General features: G+C 38.8%; 1 protein-coding gene across 11 annotated transcripts in view; it reads left to right on the top strand.

Moving 5' to 3' along the window:
* SIPA1L1 (signal induced proliferation associated 1 like 1) overlaps positions 1-17367 on the top strand; it is a 425147-nt gene that overhangs the window by 206289 nt on the left and 201491 nt on the right. For 8 of the 11 annotated variants that reach the window (XM_032180041.2, XM_032180040.2, XM_032180036.2 and 5 more), the window contains one exon: positions 1528-1589. The gene's annotated coding sequence lies outside the window, so the exon portion shown is untranslated. Of the gene's footprint in view, positions 1-912; positions 955-1527; positions 1590-17367 lie in introns of all 11 variants that reach the window. The other 3 variants (XM_032180033.2, XM_058429465.1, XM_032180039.2) reach the window with 1 other exon arrangement.

Genomic DNA, 17367 nt, shown 5'->3' with positions numbered 1-17367 from the left:
TTTATGTTTTTCAGTCCCTCTTAATTGAAAGTGTGGTTTGTTATATAGTTATGTGGCCCGAGTTTTGGATAATGACAGAGTTCTTATTTTTCCTTTTTTTTTTTTTTCTTTTTTTGAGACAGAGTCTCGCTCTATCGTCCAGGCTGGAGGAGTGCAGCAGCACAATCTCAGCTCACTGCAACCTCTGCCTCCCAGGTTCAAGCAATTTTCGTGCCTCGGCCCCCAGAGTAGTTGGGATTACAGGCGTGAGCCATTGTACCGGCTATTATCTTTCCCTTTTGAATATTAAAAGCAATCCCAGGGTCTTAAGAATCTCAAATTCTATGGGTGTGTTTGTTCAGCACTCCATAGTGTGCTGAATATTCATAGATTTTACTAAATCAGATGATGCAGTGTCAGATATTGGAATCGTATTTTTGCATTTTTTTCTCCTGAGAACTGTCTCCTCAGATCTTCAAGTTAAGGAATTTGGAAATTGAAGCTGATTTATCTAGTTTTAAATTGCGTTGGGTTGAACAGGTTAGTTGTGTCTTGTAGTGAGTAGACTACATGATTTTTGAGGTCTGTTTAATAATTCTATTTTTCAGCTGGGCGCAGTGTCTCACGTCTGTAATCCTAGCACTTTGGGAGGCCAAGGCAGGTGGATTACCTGAGGTCAGGGATTCGAGACCTGTCTGGGCAATATGGTGAAACCTTGTCTCTACTGAAAATACAAAAATTAGCTGGGCATGATGGTGTGCGCCTCTAGTTCCAGCTACTCGGTAGGCTGGGCAGGAGAATTGCTTGAACCTGGGAGGCAGAGGTTGTAGTGAGCCAAGATCGTGCCACTGCACTCTAGCCTGGGTGACAGAATGATACTCCATCTCAAAAAGAGAAAAATAATAATTCTATTTTTTCCCCTTTTTGTTTCAGCTTTATAAGTAGCAGTCCAGGGCAACAGTACTTGATAAAAAGGTATTTTGTTTGTTTTGGTTTGTTACGGTCAGCTCTACAAAGATGCACGTGACCTTAAAAATATTTAGAAATATTTTAATACTACAGACAGGTTGGGCGCGGTGGCTCATGCCTGTAATCCCAGCACTTTGGGAGGCTGAGGCGGGCGGATCACCTGAGGTCGGGAGTTCGAGACCAGCCTGACCAACATGGAGAAACCTCGTCTCTACTAAAAATACAAAATTAGCTGGGCGTGGTGGCACACGCCTGTAATCTCAGCTACTAGGGAGGTTGAGGCAGGAAAATCGCTTGAACTTGGGAGGCGGAGGTTGCGGTGAGCCAAGATCGCACCATTGCCTTCCAGCCTAGGCAACAAGAGTGAAACTCTGCCTTTAAAAAAAAAAAAAAGAAAGAAATATTATAATACTAGAGACATTTTTCTCCAATGTCTAATTTAAAAGCAACTGTTTACCTTAGAAAGGCTGGTTTGCCTCTTCTAGAACAAAGATAAGACCTGTGAAAGTTATACAGCTATTGTATTTTAGTGAAATTTATTGTGTACTTAACCAGGTTTTTTTTCTAATTTTATTTCAGGTTATACCTTATTGGTGTGGATGTTGCTGTCTAAATTTCGGTAGCCATGGCACAAGAATATAGTAAGTACTATGACCTACCTGCTTTACAAAGTGTTGATTTTCTGTGTTTAAATTTCTGATTAGAGAAATGAAAACATAGAAACAAAATTTTTAAAAATCTACTTTTCTCAAAGAGATGAAGTCATTTGTTATCTGCTTTTTGAATCTGTAACTTTATATACAAATACAGTGTAATAGTGATTTATTTCGTATTCTGATACAGTATTGCTCAGGCTATTCCCTGTAAATAGTACTGACTGAATATTAGGGTCGGATCCATATCATGCATCCCATCTATTCCTCATGTTATGGGGTTGAAGAACTGACTGCAGCTCGCCCTGATTAGGAGCAATCTCATTTCTGCCTTGTCCATGATTGACTCATGAACTCTGGCTGCATCCGTGAGTGCTGAGTGTTACCTGGCCAGGGGGATGGTTTCAGAGATGGTCCTGTAATCCTTTTCTACCCAGCGTGGCTCCAATGTGGGTTTGCCTGGAGCTTCTGGCAGAAGGCCTCTCACGGTTAGGACAGAGCTGCCTCTTTCTTCTGGATGTTGTTGTGTGCTGGTGTGAGGTCTGGTGTAGCTGCAGCGTTCTGGCTTCCGGACTGAGTGAGAAGCCACACAGGGTGGAGGACGGAGTCCAGAATCACAAGGAAACCAGCCCTGAAGCTTGCCCTTTCTCTTGACGTCCAAGCATTTGAGCCAGTACATTTCCTTTTTATTTAAGCCAGTTTGAGTTAGGAGCCAAAACAGCCTAAGTGATTCACTTAATCTCCATTTTATTTTTAGTAATCCATTAGTTTCTCCCTGGGGAAATGTGGGAGTAATTGCAAAGCAAGGCAAAATAATACCATTAAATTAAACTGGCAGAGTGTGTTGGTGTTGACTGGCATACTCTTCACTCTTAACAGTTAGCAGGTAGTGATTTAGTATTCAAAGACATGAGAATAAAATATATCACTTTCAGATTCTACCCCACCCCCACACCCCCAGAAGGTTTTGCGTCCTAATCAACCAACTTGTGCTGTGAATGCTAAAAAGGGTCTTGGATACTGGCAAAATCCTCCCTTTGTATAGGTAGGTGCATATTTGGCAGTGCAGACTTGTTCTTTGTGTTTTCTTAGAACAGTCTATACCCTTCTAATTCCTTATTTGTTTTTGTTCTTGAAAAATTAGTAGGAATATTTCAAATACAAAAAGCATATAAGGCATAACACAAATGTCCTTACTCCAGCTCCTTTTTGATTAGCAGACAAACAAAATCCATGTTGCCTCTCCTCAACACTCTATAGAGAAATCGAATGTTTACCAATTCCATTGAACATTAAAAAACCAGGATATTTCTCCCTAACAGCAGTTCCCTTTCTTTATCCCCAAGAAGCCACTATCCTGGTTTTGGTCTTTATTATTCCCATGCATTTGTGCTCTTCGCACATAATGTATTGTATGATTTTTGGATGCTTTTTAACTTTGAGTAAATGTAGATGCTATGTGCATTTATTACTCAGAATCATAAGGGAGTTTAGAATAAATTGAGGATCACTGAAAGAGGCTATAAATCTGTTGTTAGGTACTTGTGAAAAGATCTATTATTAGGTATCCTAGTGATCTGTGATAGAATGTTTTACATTTTGAATGGTCGATGAGTTTGAACCAAAATGTTGATAGCTTTCTGTCTTATCTACTAATACAAAGCACTTTTCTCTGGTAATTGGCCTACCATTGAGTTCACTCTCTGCATCTACTTCTACACTCCTGTGCAGGTGTGGAATGTGCAGGATACTTACAGATCAATTGTGTCATTAATGAGCTTTTCAGAATGTGTTGGTTGCTGTTTCATTTAAATAGCTCTATTCATTCTGTAGTCCAAATGATGCTTCTGGCATCATTTTTTCTGCATTGTGAGAATTCGCCATTATGCCTACAAAATTTACTTCTTTTTTTTTTTTCTAAATTTGTCAGTTTGTCACTATGTTACTTTGTACTGGTAGCAGTAGTATAGAAGAGGGTTGCGCACCTGTCAGGTTGCACCTCGAAATAGTACTGTATATCAGTCATCTGGAAGCCTCCTTGGAAATCTTTGTTGTGCCCTTATGTCCCTTGTGACCCAATATAGGGATCATTTTGTATCTTGTTCTTGTGTGAAATGTATCTTTTTTTTGTTTGCTTTTGCTTTTGTTTTTGTTGTTTTGTTTTTTGAGACAGGGTCTCACTCTGTTGCCCAGGCGGGAGTACAGTGGTGCAATCTCAGCTCATTGCAGCCTCAACCTCCCAGGCTTAAGTGATCCTCCCACCTCAGCCTCCCAATTAGCTGGGAATACAGGCGTGATGAACCACCAAGTTTGGGTAATATTTTATATTTTTTGTCCGCCTCAGTCTCCAAGAGTGCTAGAATTACAAATGTGAGCCACCATGCCTGGCCTGAAATGAATCTTAAGTCATTTAAATTTTGCATTCAAAAAGCGAATTCCCTTACTATTGGGGGAGTCATATTACCCTTTGCTCTTGTTTGGAATGTTGCCTCCATGAAACTGAATAGGCAGTTCCATTCAAAAATCATTAATCCTTTCAACTTGGGAACCTAATTACTGATAAAGTATCAGAGAAAAATTTACAACAATATAATTTCTGTTTTTTCTTTTTGAGTGCCATTTTTACTTAAATGTTTAACATTTGAAAAAAGTGAACTCAAAAGATTTTTTCCCCTTTAATTTATACATATTATGTCCATGTTACAGGAAGGAAAACATTAACATCTTTTGTTGAAATTGTTTGAAGATCTTACACTTTGTGAATGCATTTGTTGTTGTGTAATACGTTTTGTGTGCATTTTCTTTTTTAAAAAATGTGCGTGTTATAGTTGGGTTTTAAGGGGAAAAGCCTATTGAAAATTTTCTTTGAAAAATCAATTCGGTGAACTGATATTACTCTTTTTTGTTTGTTTCTTGTGGAATGGAGTCTTCTTCTTTTTATATATGAAAGGACTTGTATATATATTAAAGGCATACAAAAGGACTTGTGTAAATATGGAAAGTGGTACAAAAACTTGGCTTGTTTTTGTACCACCAGATGAAATGCTGCCCTTGTGGGGAACGGCCCTCTGGGCTGAGGGAGCTTCTAGACACTGACTCAGATCTGTAATTTAGGTCTTGCTCTCCGCACCCTTGTTGACTTGAAAGCACTGGCCATAGACCATTTAGTCTGGAAAAGCAATATTACATGAATCATCTAAATTGGCACAAATTATCCAGAATGCTACTAAATGTTTTCTACTCTTCTGTGATTGAGAGAATTAGAAAAGGAGACTTGTTCTTTAAAAGTATTATAGAGGGTATTATACATTGATAAAAGTAAATTTTTTTTTCCTGGATAGAATGAAAAGCAGTGGAATATTTTACATTTGTAAGCAGTTCTAATCTCATGGATCAGTTTTAGGAGATTTCTCCATGCTTCCCATACTATTTTCCTTTGTGAGAAAGTAGGAAGTGTGGCCTGTCTTCCAGCTCCTGTTTATTTCTCCACTCAGACCTTTTAGACCTGTCTTGCGGTCTGCAGCCCCTGCTTAACCTCTACAGGGTGGTGGAGGCAGGGGAAATCCTGGAAATGTATATTGTATCTGTTTTGCATCCTCCTAACTAGTCTCACAAATCAGTATCTCAGTATTTAGAATGGAAATTTGATACTCCTCTCTTCACTTTCTTAAAATGTTGGGTCGGTAGACTTATTGAGACCTGTTAGGTACCTGGCAATGAAGTGGGTGAATGTCATTTTTTTGGCGTGTTCGCTAAGTAGTAAGTTGACAGTGTTTCAATTTATTTTTAAAAAATCAAAAGTTTTCTTTTTCTCAAGTTACTTTATAACAAGACTTTAAAATAATTATATTCTGAAGTTGAAAGCATTTGTAAGTCACTTAGGAATAGACATAAAATGAAGACTTTTCCTAGATAGATTACCCTTCTTCATTTTTTTCTGATAATTTATTAGGAGTCTTTACCAGCCCTTCTCTCCCAGCCCTGTGTCTGCTCTAAAGAGAAAAAGGACAAGCAAATTTATTCATTCAGCAGCAAAAAGGCCAAATTTTCAACTTGTAATGTGAGTTGGCTTTTTAATATGTGAATAAACCCTTATTTTCATGTTGGAATATATGTGAGCAGGCATCTCAGAGGAATGCGTCTTTGGCAGTAAGTAGAAGAAAGCCACAGCTCACTATGTAATTTTGTGTTGTGAAGGCATAACTGCCATTTTGTGTCTGCGGTTGTACCTGCACATGCTTGTGATTCAGGTTGTCTTTGTTAGTATATGGCATTGCTATTTGTCAGACCTTGCTACTTTCATTTTGGAATTGTTGAAAATCACATATTCAAATTATAAAATTGTTAGAACATTTGCTGAGTTAAATTGAAAGACTTTAGAGTGAGTTTCTAAAAAACTGATTGGTAAAATATTTCATCAGTCAGTACCCTTGATAAAATTCCTCATTAGGTGGGTAGGTGAATATTTTTTCCCTAATATAAATACAAAAACCTTCATTTAGGCTGTATTTACAAAGAGTGCCAGTTTGGCTGAGTGCTGTGACTCATGGCTGTAATCCCAGTACATTGGGAGGCCAAAGTGGGAGGATTGCTTGGAGGCCAGGAGTTTGAGACCAGCCTGGGCAATATAGTGAGACCCCATCTCTACAAAAAATAAAAATAAGAAAAGAGTGCTAGTTCACTAAGAATTGTGATCCTGTTTGTCACAGAACTTTCTTAGTACCCAGTTAACCTTTCACTTAATCTCTTTTGGCAATTGTAAGCCAAGAGACCATGCCTCAGTACCAAAAACAAATCACCCAACCTCATTACCCTTGGTTTGCATTTGTATAAATAATTGGGTCATTAGCCAATATGTAAATGGAGGGGCATGAAAGGTTGACCTTAGTGGGAATTTAACAATACTTTATGGCTTCTAGATTAACTCGGGTAAATTATTTATTCATGGCAGCAAATATCTTTTGTTTGTGGGTACAGTGCTGTAAGACCTCAATCAAGACTTCTAGAGTTCTTAATGGGTAGGAAAATATCTAAAAGAGTTTTATGCATGATTATATCTTATTCCATCTGGTAACAGATACTTTCCCAATTTTGTGAATGAATGGTAATCCCTGATGAAAGCTTCCCAATCTCATTTTTTAAAAAAAATTCCTTCTCAAACCAATTGAATAAAATTAGTCTGGCCTATGGAGTTAGGTGCCTCCTTTGTAAAATGGAAAGCTTTGTGAAACAGTGTGTGCAGAGAGACCATCTGTCTCTATTTCTATCTGAATGTTGGCTCCTTCCCTAAATTTGATGGTATCCCCATTGTATTACTATGCAGTGGCCTCAATTAAAAGATGGAGAAGCCAATGTACATTCATCTGTTCTGCATGTGTATAGAGTCTGTTGATCGTAAAGATTTAGGCCAAGATCCAGCATTCATTGTTACTATAATTTGATCCTTTAGTTGTATTTTGATGATCACTTGGAATAACATTCAGTTGTATTCGTTCAGAGCATCAAGGAAAATCTCATTTAATACGCTATTCTCAACAAATGTTAAAAATAACTGTTACAAAAATAATACATACTAGTAAAAAAGTAGAAAATGCAGATAAACATAAAGACAAAAATGAAAACCATCTATAATTTTACCATCCAGAAGTGGCCATTACTAACATAGGCTAATAATAGGTTATCACAGAACACAGAGCACACCACTGAGAAGGGGCAGGGGGACCCTATGCCAATGATTAATAAGGGACTGGCTGGAGATGATGGCAGCTAGAAACTCTTAAATACCTATGTATGATGTGTGTTAGACTTAGTGTCTTCTAAACTGGAAGTATTTATTAGCTGTGTTCATTTTATTTAAGATAAAAGAAAGCACCTCTTGAAGGAGTAACTGCCCTATTCTGGTTGACTTTTGTTTCCATTGATTTTTTAGGAAGTGTTTTTCTTATGCAGGGCATGTTTCTCTATGTAAGCGGAATTTTCCTCTTGATTCTTAAGTGAAGGGATAATATAAAATGAGCTGCTATATAGAAAGAGTAGAATAATAACATACTTTTAAAAGGAATGCCTTCTGCTCCTCTGATGGAAAGATAGGAAAGTCAAGTCACCAGAAGCTGCATGTGGTTATTATCAAGGGATAACTGAATGTCAGAATCCCTCCTAGGTTTTTTTTTTCCTTTTTCTTTTCTTTTGAGACAGAGTCTCATTCTGTCACCCAGGCTGGTGTGCAGTGGCACAGTCTCAGCTCACTGCAACCTCCGCCTCCCAGGTTCAAGCAGTTCTCCTGCCTCAGCCTCCTGAGTAGCTGGGATGACAGGCATGCACCACCACACCCAGCTATTTTTTTTTTTAGTAGACAGGGGGTTTCACCATGTTGACCAGGCTGTTTTCAAACTCCTGGCCTCAAGTGACCTGCCCATCTGGGCCTCACAAAATGCTGGGATTACAGGCATGGGCCACCGCACCTGGTTCCTCCTAGATTTTTAAAAATGGTGTGTCTGTAACCTGCTACATCCTATCTGATGTCCCGCTTCTTCTATCTGTTGCCTCGCCATCCTATGGCAGCTTCACGTAACTTAACAATGCTACATTGTAAAATCTAAGGAATTCTGTGCTAAGATCTCTGATTATTCCACTAACATTCTCTCATCCTTCAATTTACAATAACTTTCAAAAAAAAAAAAAAAAGTCTGGCTTTCAAATCATTACACTACAAAGGTTTATGTAAGCAACAGTCGTCTCCCTGCGTATGAAAGTAGTTGTCCTTTGTGCTGTTTTGATGGCTTCCGAGTGCTTGTTTGTTGGTTTCCTTCTCTGATGCTCAGGATAGGTTAGTATGCCACAATGCTCTTAACTTCCAATGGGCTTCTTTTAAGTGTCTACGCTTAACAGAAGCTTTCTGTATGAGCAATAATGTACTTCAACCAGTTGGTCAGTGATGATCCCCACAGTTTGTTGTCTTGAAGCCATTGTGGTATAAACAGAGCAAATGATGAGAGCTTTGTCCTCTGCCCTCTCTTCCAAGTAAAGAGTGTAAAAGTTGTTTTAAAGGAAGTCTGCATTTTGTGGTATCATTCAGTTTTGGAACAGTGTCTATTTAGATTTTAGCCTGGAATTCTTTTGGAAACTCCACCCCTGGAAGAAAATGATTTTTAAAAGAATGTGTTTCAGCAGCTGTTAATGTCAGCAGCAAGAACATAGCACTGTCTTGGAAGATCTTTTGGTTATACAACAGTAGCTTGCTGGATTTCACTTCTGCAGTTGCAGTCCCTTCCATTGAGAGACTGATTTAAATTAGGCAAATATTGCCAAGTTTTAAATTATAATGTTGTATTGTTGGAAAATGCTCAAATTTTGATTCTCTGGTATTATAGTGTGTTTTTAATTTTAAGCATCACATTGAGATTTTAGCATTTAAATACCTGAAGGAAGCGATACGCAAATTTTAACTTGTTAAAAAATATTAATAAGTAGCAGTTGTTTCTTTCTTGCTTGTTTTCCTTTTATGGGATATTTAGATTTTGTGTGGTCACATGCAGTAGTTCTGAACTATTGCCTTTTTATGCACAATGTTAGGGTTGTGCATGGGTTGGTTTTCTTGCACAGCTCTCATTAGATTTATTTCAGTTACCTATTCTCAGCCCTAATGGTAGTGACATCCCTGTTTATTTACTTCTTGGATTCTTACCAAGTTACAATATGATCTCTTTATCCTTGGGCTACTGATTCTATTAAGTTTACTATTTCTTTTATTTATTTACTTATTTTTTTGAGACAGAGTCTAGCTCTGTTGCCCGGAGTGCAGTGGCGCAATCTTGGCTCACCGCAACCTCCACTTTTTGGGTTCAAACGGTTCTCCCACCTCTGCCTCTCAAGTAGCTGGGATTACAGGCATGTGCCACCAGGCCCGGCTAATTTTTGGTATTTTTTTTTAATAGGGATAGGGTTTCACCATATTGGCCAGGCTGGTCTCGGACTCCTGACCTCAGGTGATCCAACCGCCTCGCTTCCCAAAGTGCTGGGATCACAGGTATGAGCCACCAATCCTGGCTAAGTTTACTACTTCTACACAAAGACAGACTGATAGGTTTTTGTTTTAGATGAGCAATTCCAGTGTAATCTCTTTCCAGAGGATTTAGATAAAGTATTTTCAGTTGGCCTCCCATTCCTCCTTCTCATTCCTTCAGAGTGGGTGAGTGGGCTATCTTTTTTCCTCTGCATCTTCATTTCCTTTTCTCTCTCTCTCTTTTTTTTTTTTCCCTTGAGAGAGAAGTTTTACTTTCTTCTAAGTGGAGGATGGTAGTAAAAATCAAGTTCAGGTAAAGAATGAAGTTGTGGTCCAGATTTGGGAAGAAAATGAGAGAGAAAAAGTTCAGGTGAGGAATTTGTAGTCTTAAAAAGTAAAATCTACCACTGTTCCTTTAGCTGTTTCTATGTGACCCTGAATTGGACCAGGTAACTGCCATTTTCTCATCAGGGTCTGAGGATGGCGTTTGAGCAATAGCTAGCTTGTCAGTGTTTGTTTTTATAATGTATAGTCAGTTAAGAGTTTGACAGACTTGCTGATTTGTTAACTGCAGGGAAAAAAGAAGGCTCACTCTCTCCTTTCTAATTTCCTACCAGATGAATTCCTCCTTCATCAGTTCTGTGAAGAGGCTATGAAATAATTTGAACAGTTTTTATTTTTAATAATTGAATCTTCTTCCCTACTGTTATACACTAAGGTCTCCCTTTTTCTCAAAAGGAGTGAGAAGTTATTTTCCCTTCAGGTTTTAAGGTAAGAATTGGTCGCAGCTAGGTGATTTCTAACTATTCTTACTTTTTTTTTCTTCAGTCTTCCATAAATTAGCCGAAATAAAATTTTGTTCTGAAATTTTACCAAATTCTTTGAGATTCTTGGAGTCCTCTAGAGGTGGTATGGAGCTACAGCTTGGAATAATTGCTTTAGGAATAATCCTTCCACCTGGTACACAGGGACATCATCTTTTGCAAGGAAGGCGGTTAAATGTGTGTAGTCTGGCAGATTGGGATCTGGACTCCTGAGTGTGTCTCTTCTGCCTTCTTTAGTTTGCTGTTTCAGATCTCTCTGTCCTTATTGCCAAGTCAGGTCTCTAAGCTTCATTGTCAAGTTCACTGTCTTCCTAAGGTTGTAATAGAGGCAGGGTCATAGTGCTTTTTGGAGTTTGTATCTGTTTTCTGATGTTTGCTGGATACAAGACGGCAAAGTAGTCCCATTTCTGTTGCAGTGCTTGATAAATGACCGAAGAAAGGAACAAGGAGAGGAAGAAACAAAGAAAATCTGATTTCTTAAGTAGTTACAGTCTGTTCTTCAGACTCTTTTTTGTTTGTTTGTTTTGATGGTGTTTATTAAATGTGCACATCATTAACTGCAGTCATGCAGGGTTGCTTTCAAATCTGGGAGAACACAGTGGTATACAAAGTAGCTTCTTAGTATTTCTCAACTGTTTTTCAGCACAAGGGAAGATGCACTCATTTGGATTTCCTTAGTTTTTTCCTCCAAGAAAAAACTCCAAGAGCAGAGAGCTGCATTGTTTTTCCTGTGACCTTTATAAAGCCATGTGGTCTGTTTGGAGGACAGTCAGTGCACACCCCATTCAAGGATGCTCTCTACAGTTCTTCCTGCTCCTTGGCCCATTTTCCAAAATGAGATAATGAATACAAAAACACTCTCTCATAAGCTGTAGAAGTGTCAGAAATGGAGGAGAATATTGTCTTTACTATATTATTCTTTGCTTGTGTGGCCTAGTGTAAATATTCGCTATTCATTACATGGTCTCCATTGGTGAAATGGCTGCTTTTGAAAATACTGTTTCCAGAGAACAGCTATTTCTCGATTAGGCCAGCTTGGAACTTTTCCAATGGAAAACTATTTGCACATTGAACAAATATGACATATATTGCATTAAAATGAGTTGCTGGTATTTCATAATATTTACAAGTTGAAGAATCACTGCCCTTTATATATGGCAGTAAATTTCTTTTGGCAGTGACCATGAAGTTCTTGGCCACATGAAAAATAACTGACCAGAGAGTGTGAATCTAACTTCTTATTCAGAGAGGACTATTTCTCTGACAGATGGATTTTGTAGCCTTTGTCGAGCTTTTATATAGAATAATGCTTTTTGTTTTGTGATTTAACTCATTGCCCTCAGGCTTTTCAATTTGTATATGTTGATCTGAAAAGCTTTTCTCATGGAGAGATGTGTGACCTGGACTACAGGAAATATAATTTGCAGGAAGAGTTGGGGAGGGGGGCATTTCCTTCCTTGATCTCCCAAAATAGCCAGGTAATTAAATCTATTACTGTAGCTAGAAAGCAGAACTATTGTCTGTATTGTCAGCAACACCCTAAGGGTGAAGAGAAGCTGCCTCTGTGCAAGACATTATCTGAGCAGGCGCCTCATGCAGTGGGACGATGCCATCCACATTTGGAAGCAGGCTGAGAAATGCTTCGGCGTTGGCAGCAACTCCTCCTCAGAAATGCTCTCTCGCATTTTATAGTAAACCTGTGTTGACTCTGGTGGGGAGCTCTAAAAATACCTTACCATGGAGATTTGACATTTCTTATAGCAGCCGATAGTTTACATTGACAAGCCCCTTGGAATTGTTTCAGAACACTAATCGCTTGCTGTCAGCAGCTAGTTCCTCTGAGGGGAAGAGTTGAGCTGATCCTGCCTCTGTTGTAAGACTGCCTGATTAGAGGGACATTTCTGAGTTCATGTCCATTCCTTCATTTCCAGTACATACTGAAATCAAAATACCATGAAAGGCTGATAGAACTGATTCACAGAATTTGTTTTTAGGAATTTTGGATTTTTTAAAGTACAGCTAGACCTGGTGGTGGCTCACGTCTGTAACCCCAGCACCTTGGGAGGCTGAGGTGGGAGGATTGTTTGAGGCCAGGAGCTCAAGAGCAGCCTGGACAATATAGCAAGACCGCATCTCTATGAAAAATAAAATTTAAAAAATTTTATAACTAAATAAAAAGTGCTGTGTTATAGCTTGGACAAACAAAAAAAAGTTGTGTTATTTGTCTTGGAAGTGATGTCTTTGCTGAATGAGAAAAAGAATACAGTGACAAGGGAAATACTTTCACTCTGCTGAAAACATTCTGACTCTTGTTAGAACAGAATTTTCCTCCTCCAAGAGTGATGGTTATTTAGACATGACATTGTTTGAAATTAGGGCAAAATCATGTAGTGTTTTCAAAAAGTATTCAAATATACAGTGAAAACAAGCTGTAACGCATTAATCAGAACTTATTCATGCTGGCTGGGCAGGGTGGCTCAGGCCTGTAATCCCAGCAATTTGGGAGGTTCAAGCGGGCGGATTGCCTGAGTTTGAGACCAGCCTGGCCAACATGGTGAAACCCCAACTCTACTAAAAAGAAAAAAAATTAGCCAGGCGTGGTGGCGCACACCTGTAGTCTCAGCTACTCGGGAGGCTGAAGCAGAATTGCTTGAACTCCGGAGGTGGAGGTTGCAGTGAGCCAAGATTCTCCAGCCTGGATGACAGAGCAAGACTCCATCTTTAAAAAAAAGAAAAAAAAAAAAAGAAGAACTTATTTATGTTATATGGAAGATAATTTTTTCTCTCTCCTTCTGGTGAGAATAATTTGCTACTGCATGTGAGGTGAGTTAGTTCCTTTATTGGATCATTTATTAAATTTTAAGTTCTGCCTATAGATGGGTACATTAACCAAGAGGGCATGTTTCATTTTTAGAATAATTGACCAATATAGGGTTTCTAATGTTTATTATATCTATAACAATTCCACTTTAAGGATGAGTAAATAAAGACCCAAATACCTAGTTACTTGTTAAAAGTAGCAAAACAAGTCATTCAAAGAGCAGGAAACAGATGGGCCAGTGCATGTTTCTTTCTATAAAAGTTAATCTCAGCCGGAAGCGGCAGCTCATGCCTATAATCCCAGCACTTTGGGAGGCCAAGGTGAGAGGATTGCTTGAGCCCAGGAGTTTGAGACCACCCTGGGTAACATAGTGAGACCCTATCGCTACATAAATAAGAATTAAAAAATAGAAATTAGCCGGGCATGTTGGCACACACCTGTAGTCCTAGCTGCTTGGGAGGCTGAAGCAGGAAGATTACTTGAGTCCAGAAGATCAAGGCTGCAGTGAGCTATAATCATGCTACTGCATTCCAGCCTGGGTGACAGAGTGAAACTCTGTCTCTGACAACAGCAACAGAAACATTAAGGTATGTTGACACAATGCATACATCATTCAAAACAGAGATTCTAGTGCCAGTTATTCTCTCATTATTTTTAGATAAGTACTGTAGCCATTGCACAGTAATAGCTCAAGGCTCCCCATTCCATATATTTCCCATTGGATGGCACAAAGGAATTGTAAAACACCTAAGGATCAGTAATAACTTACTGACTTTGGGGTTAAGGGACAGGAAGAAATCGATGGCACGACCATGGATCCAACTTGCTAGAGAATGAACTTACTTCCCAGTCCCACAGCTCCTTATTTCTATATTTTTATTTTTTTAGAAATGGGGTCTTACTCTATCACCCAGCCTGGAGTACAGTGCACAGTTGTAGTTCACTGGCAGCCTTGAACTCCTGGGCTCCAGCTCAAGCCGTCCTCCCCACTCAGCCTCCCAAGTAGTTAGGTGTGCACCACCATGCCTGGCTTTTTTCTTTTCCTCATCCTTCTCCTTCCTCCTTCCTCCTTCCTCCTTCCTCCTTCCCCTCCTTCCTCCTCCTTTTTTTTTTTTTTTTTTTTTTTTTTTTTGAGATACAGTCTTGCTATGTTGCCCAGGCTGGTGTGGAATTCCTAGGATCAAGCAATCCTCCTTCCTGCCTTGGCCCAAAGTGCTGGGATTACAGGCACGATCCACTGTGCCCTGCCCCTTCATTTCTTCTGTGTTCCATTCTTTATATGTTTCTCAACTTTTATGAAGTCCTACTTTGTTTTGTAGCTAACCTCTGTTCTGTCTTTGCCAGTCCCTCTCTTCTCTGGGATGTGAATTCTCTAATAGTGTCATTCCACTTACTCCTCCTTCCTCATCTCTTCATGCTTTTTCTTTGTCTGTAAATCTTCTCTGGCTCTTTCCTGTCCTCTCCAGCACCCACTGCCCCACCCACTCTCAGATCTTTTCCATTCTCTCTCTTCTTGCTTCCAGTATGTCACAAAAAGTGAAGGAGTGGGAGAATTACCCCATCACTCTTTTTTATCTTTATTCTTAATTCTTAAAGGTTCTTTTTAAATTTGGATATTATATATATCCAGTAAAATGCAAAGATCTTAGTTGTCCTTTAAGATTTGGGTTTCTGATTATTGGCTGTTAGGAATAAGATTGCTATCAACATTCTTGTACAAGTCATTTTGTTGACATGGAATTTCATTTCTCTTGGGTGATACCTAGGAATAGAATAGTTGGGTCATAGGATAGCTGTATATTTTACTATGTAAGAAACTGCCCAACTATTTTTCTGAAATGGTTGTGCCATGTTATAGTTGCACCAGCAATTCATGAGGGTTCCAGTTGCTCCACATTTCTTACCAGTATTTGGTATTATCAGTTTTTAAACAAACTTTTAGCTCTTCTGCTGGGTGTTTAATAGTATCTCATTATGATTTTAATTTGCTATTTCCTGATGACTGATTTTGAGCATCTTTTTATGTGCTGATTGGCCATTCATGTGGTCAGTAACTTTTTTTTTTTTTTTTTTGCTGAGTTTGTTTTGCAAGTCTTGACTGTTTTTCTAAATGATCTTCCTTGTCTTTTAATTGCTGATTTGTAAGATTATATATGTATTCTAGATATGATTTCTTTGTCAGATATGTATATTATGAATACTTTTCCTTGTCTGTAGCTTGCCTATTCATTTCCTTAACGATGTCTCTTGATGAATAAAAAGTTTAGTAAGTCCAATTTCTTGAGTTTTTTTCATGGTTAATGCTGTACCGTGTGTTACCTAAGAAATCTGCTTAGCCAGTATTGGGAAGATATTTTCCTATGTTTACTCTGAGAAGCTTTAGGGTTTTGTCTTTTACTTTTAGGTTGATAAACCATCTCTAATTTTTTTTTTGAGTGTGAAATGAAATAACTGTTAAGGTTTACTTGCACTGTTTTCCTGTTTCTATCTAGTACCATTTGTTGATAATACTGTTCTTTTCCCATTGAGCTGAGTTAGTTCTTGGTTGAAAATCAGTTGACTATATACGTGTGAGTCTCATCTGTTCCACTGGTCTCTTTGTTCTTAAGTCAATTATACACTGTCTTGAATACTGTAGCTTTATAAAGGCTTCAAATCAGGTAATTACGTTCTCTAACTTTATTTTTTTTTAATTTTTATTTTTAGAGATGTGCAGTGGCATGATCATAGCTCACTGCAGCTATGATGAATCCCTGGGATCAAGTGATCTATCTGCCTCAGCCTCCCAAGTGTCTAGGACTACAAATACACACCACCATGCCCAGTTAATTTTCATTTTTGTAGAGGTGCAGTCTCACTGTGTTGCCCAAGCTGGTCTCAAACTTCTGGACTCAAGCAGTCCTCCTGCCTTGGCTTCCCAAAATGCTAGGATTATAGGCATGAGACACTGCACCCAGCCTCATTCTTGCCTTTTTTTTTTTTTTTTTTTTGAGACGGAGTCTCGCTTTTTCACCCAGGCTGGAGTGCAGTGGCTCAATCTCGGCTCACTGCAAGCTCCGCCTCCCGGGTTCACGCCATTCTCCTGCCTCAGCCTCTCCGAGTAGCTGGGACTACAGGCGCCCGCCACCACGCCCGGCTAATTTTTTGTATTTTTTAGTAGAGATGGGGTTTCACCGTGGTCTCGATCTCCTGACCTCGTGATCCGCCCGCCTCGGCCTCCCAAAGTGCTGGGATTACAAGCGTGAGCCACCGCGCCCGGCTCATTCTTGCCTTTTAATTGCTTTGTATATTATAGAGCCTTTGAATATCCCTGTAAATTTTAGAATCATTTGTCATTAAAAAAAATAAAAGCCAATTAGATTTTGACTGGGATTTCATTGAGTCTGTTTTTCAGTCTGTGGAGAATAGACATTTTAATAATACTAAGTATTCCATTCATGAACCTCTTCACTTAACTTCTCAGCAGTGTTGTGTAGTTTTCAGTATAGATGTTTTGTACATCTTTCATTAGATACAGATTTTCATTACATATACTGGATTTTTTGTGATCCTCTAAGTAGTGTATTTCAAATTCCATTTTCTTGTTCACTTGCTAGTACACAGACATAACAATTGCTGTTTGTGTATTGACCTGGTATCCTGTAAACCTCCTAAATTCAGTTGCTAGTTCTAATTGTGTGTGTGTGTGTGTGTGTGTGTGTGTGTGTGTGTGTGTATGTAGGTAATTGTCATATGTGATCATGATTGATTCTGTTAATAATGACAGTTTTATTTGTTCCTTTTCCATCTTTATACATTTTAAAACTCTTTTTTCTGGCCCATCAAACTAGCTAGAACTTGCCGTGGAGTGCTAAGTAGGAGTAGTGAAAATGGACGTCTTGCATTATTCCTGATCTTAAGAAAAAAGTATTCATTGTTTCACTGTTAAGTCTCATATTTGGCTGGGTATGGTGGTGCATGCCTATAATCCTAGCACTTTGGGAGGCTGAGGTGGGAGAATTGCCTGAGTCCAGAAATTTAAGACCAGCCTGGGCAACACAGTGAGAACCCATCTCTACAAAAAATAAAAAATTAGCCAGGATTGGTAGCACATGGCTGTAGTTGCAGGCTGTCACAAAA

The sequence above is a fragment of the Hylobates moloch genome, unplaced genomic scaffold (assembly GCF_009828535.3).
Source record: "Hylobates moloch isolate HMO894 unplaced genomic scaffold, HMol_V3 SCAFFOLD_16, whole genome shotgun sequence".
Classification (NCBI taxonomy): Eukaryota; Metazoa; Chordata; class Mammalia; order Primates; family Hylobatidae; genus Hylobates; species Hylobates moloch.
Note: the sequence above shows the minus strand (reverse complement) of the source record. Positions and strands in the feature narration are given on the sequence as shown.